This window comes from Triticum dicoccoides, chromosome 1A (assembly GCF_002162155.2).
Source record: "Triticum dicoccoides isolate Atlit2015 ecotype Zavitan chromosome 1A, WEW_v2.0, whole genome shotgun sequence".
Lineage (NCBI taxonomy): Eukaryota > Viridiplantae > Streptophyta > Magnoliopsida > Poales > Poaceae > Triticum > Triticum dicoccoides.
In genome coordinates, this window is record NC_041380.1 from 563,616,478 (window position 1) to 563,623,852 (window position 7,375).

The window sequence follows — 7,375 nt, forward strand, 5'->3', positions numbered from 1 at the left end:
TAGGTGGCGAATGGTAAAAGCAAAGTTGGGCATTGCTGGAGGAGTTTTATTCAAGGCGAACTGTCAAGGGGTTCCCATTATAACCCAACCGTGTAACGAACGCAAAATCCGGGAACATAACACCGGTATGACGGAAACTAGGGCGGCAAGAGTGGAACAAAACACCAGGCATAAGGACGAGCCTTCCACCCTTTACCAAGTATATAGATGCATTAATTAAATAAGAGATATTGTGATATCCCAACAAAATAACCATGTTCCAAACATGGAACAAGCTCCAATCTTCACCTGCAACTAACAATGCTATAAGAGGGGATGAGCAAAGCGGTAACATAGCCAAACAATGGTTTGCTAGGACAAGATGGGTTAGAGGCTTGGCTTAACAATATGAGAGGTATGATATAGCAAGTGGTAGGTATCGTAGCATAGGCATAGCAAAAGAGCGAGCATCTAGCAAGCAAAGATAGAAATGATTTCGAGGGTATGGTCATCTTGCCTGCAAAGTTCTCTGAGTTGACTTGATCCTTGTAAGCCTACTCAACGGTCTCCTCGTTCACGTACTCGTCTCCCGGCTCTACCCAAGAAAGAACAACAAATAAAAAGGAACACAATCAACCACGTGCAATGCTCAAGCAACATGATGCAAACATGGTATGATATGCGGGATGCGATATGTGATGCATATGCATGATTTGGAAAGGAATGGTTGAAACCGGTCTCAACTTGGAAATCCAAGAGTGTCACTGGAAAGGGGAGTTGATGTCGGTCAAAATCGATATAAAGATCACCGGAATCGGATGCGCGGTTTGGAAATGGCAAGCAAAACAAATATGACACCGGTCTGCGATAATCAGCACGAGACTATCTAAATGCATCAAGAACAACCTTCTACAGCACTCCAACATGACAACAAAATACATGGCAGGGATCCACTCATGATGCTTGACAAAAGATGAACACTGAGCTACGGCTAATTCACTCAATAACAAGCTCAAACAAGCATGGAAAAAGTGCAAAAGATAACAGGTTTCAGACTTAGTGAAATACTGGAGCATAGCAAAACAGATATTAAGTAGGCATGTTTACGAGCTCGATGCACTCAGTACGAGGCATTTCATGACAAACTAAGCATGCACCCAGCAAATAGACGTGGCATAGAAGCTAGACATGGCAAGAACAACAACATAGCATGCATGGATCAACAACAACAAGGTCGGCAAAATTGCTAAACATGTTAACAATCTGCTAGGAATCATTTTATAGCAAAAGTAGAGCTCGATTGACTCAAGCTAGGGTGCTCCATAATCGCAAACAAAGACATGGATGGATATAGCACAACATTATCTACAAAACATCCTTACTGATCATGCTCAAAAGAGGCACGAATCACTAGAAAACAATATGAACATAAGGCATAAAAATAATGACAGGGCAAGGACTTAGTGAAATTCTAAGTCCCTGAAATCAGCATCATTGAGTAAGCTATTTTTCATGCTTGTGCTAGTCACCACAAAGATCACAAAAAATACATGGCATACACCCCTGTAAAGATGGCATGGCATTCTTCAAAACACATGTAGAGCTCAGGATCATAGCATGCACACATTAATCATGGCAAAAATGACAAAAGTGCATTTGATGAAACAGATCTGAAACTATCATCACATAGCCCTCTTCCAACAGCATTTCGGGCATCCAGATGAGCTCAAATGAAAATGATTCCATGAGATGAAATGATGTACTCGTCGAGATGAATATTTTGATATGCTACACACACGAATCGGAGCCACGATGAGGAAGTTATGATACGTCAAAGTATGCAAAAAAAATAACTGGAGAGGGGAAAAAGTCAACCGAGTTCGTTTTCAGATCTAGGGTTCCTCCGCGGGCACGCAGTCGGAGGTCTCCGGCGAGGTCGCAGCGACTCCGGCGAGGAAGAAGAGGCGTCGGGGAGGCGAGGGAGAGGCAGATCCGGCCTCTCCCGACTGGATCCGACGACGGTGGGGCGGCTTCGGCCACCGCGGTGGTCATGGAGGCGCGGGGGCTCGCGGGGCTGGCCGGCGGCGAGCTCCGGCCGGCGAGCCGGGCGCGAGGCGGCGGAGGAAGCGCCCTGGCGGAGGAGGCGGCGAGGAGGGTGGCGCGGCTGCGAGGCGCCTCGGGCGCGGGAGACAGACGGCGGCGGCTGCGGGCTCGCACGGGCCCGCGATGGGCCTGGCGGGCCGCGGCGGCGGGCGGTGGCGGAGTGCCATGTGGTGAGGCCGGATTGGCTGCGGGCGGCGGCGCTGAGGAGCGGACATGTCCGGCGGTGACGGAGACACGTCCAGTGGTGCGAGGTAGATGAAGACTAGGGTTAGGATGGAAGGAGATTCGGAATTTCGGGGAGGGGATCTATTTATAGAGGTAGAGAGAGCTAGGAGAGTCCAAATGAGGTGTGGTTTGCGGCCACGCGATCGTGATCGAACGGCCTAGGTGATGGGAGAGGTTTAGGTGGGTCTTGGGCCACTTTGGAGGGGTGTTGGGCTGCAACACACACAGGACCTTTTCGGTCCCTCGGTTAACCGTTGGAGTATCAAACGAAGTCCAAATGGCATGAAACTTGACAGGCGGTCTACCGATAGTAAACCAAGGCCGCATGGCAAGTCTCGGTCCAATTCGAGAATGTTTAACACCCGCACCCGAAAAGAGGTAGAAAGGGACACCGGAGGACATAGGAGCGCCGAAATGCAAAACGGACAACAGGGAAAATGCTCGGATGCATGAGACGAACACATATGCAAATGAAATGCACATGATGACATGATATGACATGCATGACACGCAAGCAATGACAAGACAACAACAACGAATAACTGGAAGACACCTGGCACATCGGTCTCGGGGCGTTACAACACTCCACCACTACGAGAGGATCTCGTCCCGAGATCTAGAATGGCACTGGAGGAAAAACTGAAGAGAAAGAGAAGAGGTAAAACTAAGTTGCTTCTTTGACAAACGAGTGAAAACAAATAACCTTGAGATGTTGAACAAATTGAAAGAAATAAAAAACAATGAAGATGAACAAAGTTGCATACACTCTGTTAAACAAGTGGAACAAGGAACATTACTAGAGCCTTGTAGGTTGAAAGACATAGAAAAGGGTTGCAATGGACAAGAAGTACATGCAAGCACTCCGGTAGAAATGATATGTACAAGGAACGATAAGGATCAATTACGACAATACTCCGGTTAAACAAGATAGAGAAGGAATAAGAATGATATAAGTAGGACAACACTCCGACTGTAAATGAAAGGAACTGAACATGATCTTGACAAAACAAGGTGATGGGTCGAAGAGAGCAACATCACAATGCCTCCGGAATAAATGTAAGAATGGAATCAAAAGAACGGAGGAGAAAACAACCTCTTGAGAGAGCACGCTTACAAGAAATGAACTTGGGTCATAGATAATCATCACAAAGAGCGACATTCCCAACGGGAGGCTTTAAGTGAACACTATAGCAAGATAACTCAAATGAAAGAGATTGATGGATTTAAAATATCTTATTCTTGATAACTTGTGAATCATGAAGCACGAAGGGAAAATATCAAGAATGACATAACACCACCTCACAATATATGCGTGAAAGAATTGCACTCCGGATTGCAAGAAGGAGAAAACTTGAGCTCCTCTGAAAAGAATGTTGATGAACACTTTGAGAAGGAATTAAATCATTGATGAACCATCATGTAGAACCTTCATGAAGAACTCCGGTAAACAAAAGAATGATCAAACGAAAGGAAATAGAAGTTGAAAACACAAGGTGAATCCTTGTACCGATTTAAATGAATCTCCGTGGTGATATAATTGAAAGAGGTTGGAACTCCGGAAAAAGAAAAGATGAATAATTGAGATCAAGAATTTTTAATGAACCTCCGGAATAAGGAATTAATCAATTGGATGAAACAAGAATAAGAATTACATTATGCTTATCCTTCATCAAATAAATTGATAACAAAATGGATTTGGTACACTACTTATTCTCGTAGAAAGGATTAAGAGTGATATAGCATAAACTTAAGAAGGTCTTCAACGATCCACCGGAAGGAATGAAATAACGAATAAATTGATATGGTAAAGAAGGAAGAGAAGTCTTGAACGAACCACCGTAAGAATTGAACAATGAATGAAGTAAAAGGATGAATCACCGGTAAGAATTAGCAAATGAATGAACATACTTGAGACAATCTAGATACATGAGAACGAAGGGATCACGGATTGATTAGAGATCACTTGAACGATGCACCGGTAAGATTGGAGAATGATAACTGACAGCTGAGAATGAATAAACCTGAATTGATGGACTCCGGATAACAAACTGAGAAGACTCATGAATTGCTCCGGATAGGTGAAAAGAATTCCCACAATCGAAAATAATTATGAGAGGATGGCAACAAACTAGAATCACGAATCTTGAAGAGAATGGAGCAAGATTAAAGAGAAACTCTTCTTCGCTCTTCAAAATCCGAGAATGACGACGAGAAACACCACCATGAATTATTTAGACACTCCGGAAGAATCAAAACGAAGAGGTTGAGCCAATGATGAAAAGATGTTGACAGATCTTGGAGAAGACATTTGACTGATGATAATTAATTCTTATGTCAAACTTTAAAAGATTTGAGAATAGCTCCGGTAAAATTAGAAGAGTCAGGTAAGATCCTGGAAAAAGACCTATGGGTTAGGGCCCACTCAAAAGAAACACCGTCGAAAATATTACTTGAAAAGAGAGATTGCACTGGTTGAATTAAAAGTCCTGAATGAGATAACATCCTTGAAATAGGTTGAACGGATCTTGAATGACAAGACAAGCCTATTGAGATATCTTGAGCACTCCGGAACAAATGAATAGCGAGAAGTGAATTATTATGAGGTGCACCGGCATAAGAAAAGCATTGAAACGAGGAAAAGATATGATCGACAAAGCTTGAATTGAATCCACTGGAGAAGAAAAAGGAATGAGGAATGACGAACTAGAAGAGCATCTTCATGTGAACCACCGGGTAGAACATTGAAATAAAAGAATGAAGAGACTTCACAAGAATAAAAGGATGCTTGATTAAGAAATCCGAGTCCTTGAAGAAACAAGGGTGGGTGGGCGGCAAAACAAAGACGACTTGGAATGGATGAAATGAACGCCATTGAGAAGACTTGAGTCGATCTTGCGGATGTGACAAATGATCGGATCCACTTGAAGAGAGACACACCGGTTGAAAAGGATTGACATGACAATCTCGATTATCATGAAGGATTGGTATTCACATAGAAATATGAGAACACAATTTGGGAAAAGTATGGAATCAACGCTTGACATTGAAGCAACTCGAATACCAGCACTCAAAACAAAGGATTGGCTTGCAGAATAAGTCGGAACAAACATATGATAGAAATTTCATCCGAAGTTTTCGTGGTGGGGCCTACACGGGCTCGATCGTACAACACCATCATGTACAAGGCAGTGCACATGACATACGAAGCGTCCCCGATTCAGCATAGCCAAGGACTCTTTAAGACACAATGAGACCACTGTAAAACCAAACCGTGGATAGGCGGACCACTAGACGTCGAACCCCAATTTCATATCATACATCTGTCGGAAAGATATCCTAGGAGCTACTTGAATTCCCACTTATAAACTCCCGAAATTTTCCGGTTATGCAATCAGGGGTTGGGGATACAGGGGAAGCATAATATATCACCCAAAACTAGCAAATCCTAGATCCAGCTGTATCTATCCTTCAACACATAACCAAGAAACCTTCAGAAATCGTTTACCTCAACCTTCGAAAAGCATCCGTTATACGAGTTATGGTGATACTCCCGAACTCCCGCCCCAGTACTGGGTGGCATCGAAGTTATCTCACCAACAACTGCATAAAAGAGATTTTCGATGTCGGCGAAACTCAGCTATTCCAGAACTGCAATGATAAAATTGTGACGATAACACCTCGGAGCTCAAGTCCCCGGGACACTGCCACAACCCCTAAATGTCAGGAGGCACCAAGAACAATGTTCTCGTCACAAAACCATCGGAATGATTCCAAGATACCCGCATGATCCTAAATTTTTTTAGTGAAATTTGAGAAGAGAAGAGTCAAAACTCTACGCCAGGATGCCTCACCAGAGCGACGAAGGGACCAGGAGTAAAAAGAATCCTACTCTCCGATATATATAATTCCTAAATGACTCAAAACATTTTTCTAGACTCAACAACGCCAATGATTCGATCAAGCAGGGGGCTCCTAAGGTCGGGGAAGGCTCTGATTACCAACTTGTAACGCCCTCGATGCGGCTATATCTCCCACGTGTCGAAGCACGACTTAGAGGCATAACCGCATTGAAAGCAATGTCGCAAGTGAGGTAATCTTCACACAACCCATGTAATACATAAGGGAAAGAGATACATAGTTGGCTTATAATCGTCACTTCACACAATACATAAATAAGTCATTACATTCATCCAAATACAATCAAGGTCCGACTACGGAACCAAAATAAAAGAAGACTACCCCAAAAGCTACACCGATCCCCGATCGTCCCAACTGGGCTCCACTACTGATCACTGAAACGAAAACAACACAATGAACGAGATCTTCATCGAGCTCCTCCTTGAGCTCGGTTGATTCACCTGGAACGGTATCATCAGCACCTGCAAACTGGTTTTGGAAGTATCTATGAGTCACGGGGACTCAGCAATCTCACACCCTCGCGATCAAGACTATTTAAGCTTATGGGTAGGGTAATAGGTATGAGGTGGAGCTGCAGCAAGCGACTAGCATATATGGTGGCTAACATACGCAAATCAGAGCGAGAAGAGAAGGCAAAGCACGGTCGAGAAACTATGATCAAGAAGTGATCCAAGACTACTTACGTCAAGCATAACTCCAACACTGTGTTCACTTCCCGGACCCCGCCGAGAAGAGACCATCACGGCTACACACGCGGCTGATGCATTTTAATTAAGTTAAGTTTCAGGTTTTCTATAACCAGACATTAACAAATTCCCATCTGCCCATAACCGCGGGCACGGCTTTCGAAAGTTCAAATCCCTGCAGGGAAGTCCCAACTTAGTCCATCACAAGCTCTCACGGTCAACGAAGGATATTCCTTCTCTCAAGACAATCCGATCAGACTCGGCATCCCGGTTACAAGACATCCTCGACAATGGTAAAACAAGTCCAGCAACACCACCCGAATGTGCCGACAAATCCCGATAGGAGCTGCACATATCTCGTTCTCAGGGCACACCGGATAAGCAATCCGTACAACTAAAACCAGCCCTCGAGTTTCCCCGAGGTGGCGCTGCAAGGGGCTCTAGTTTGGACTAACACTCAGAGG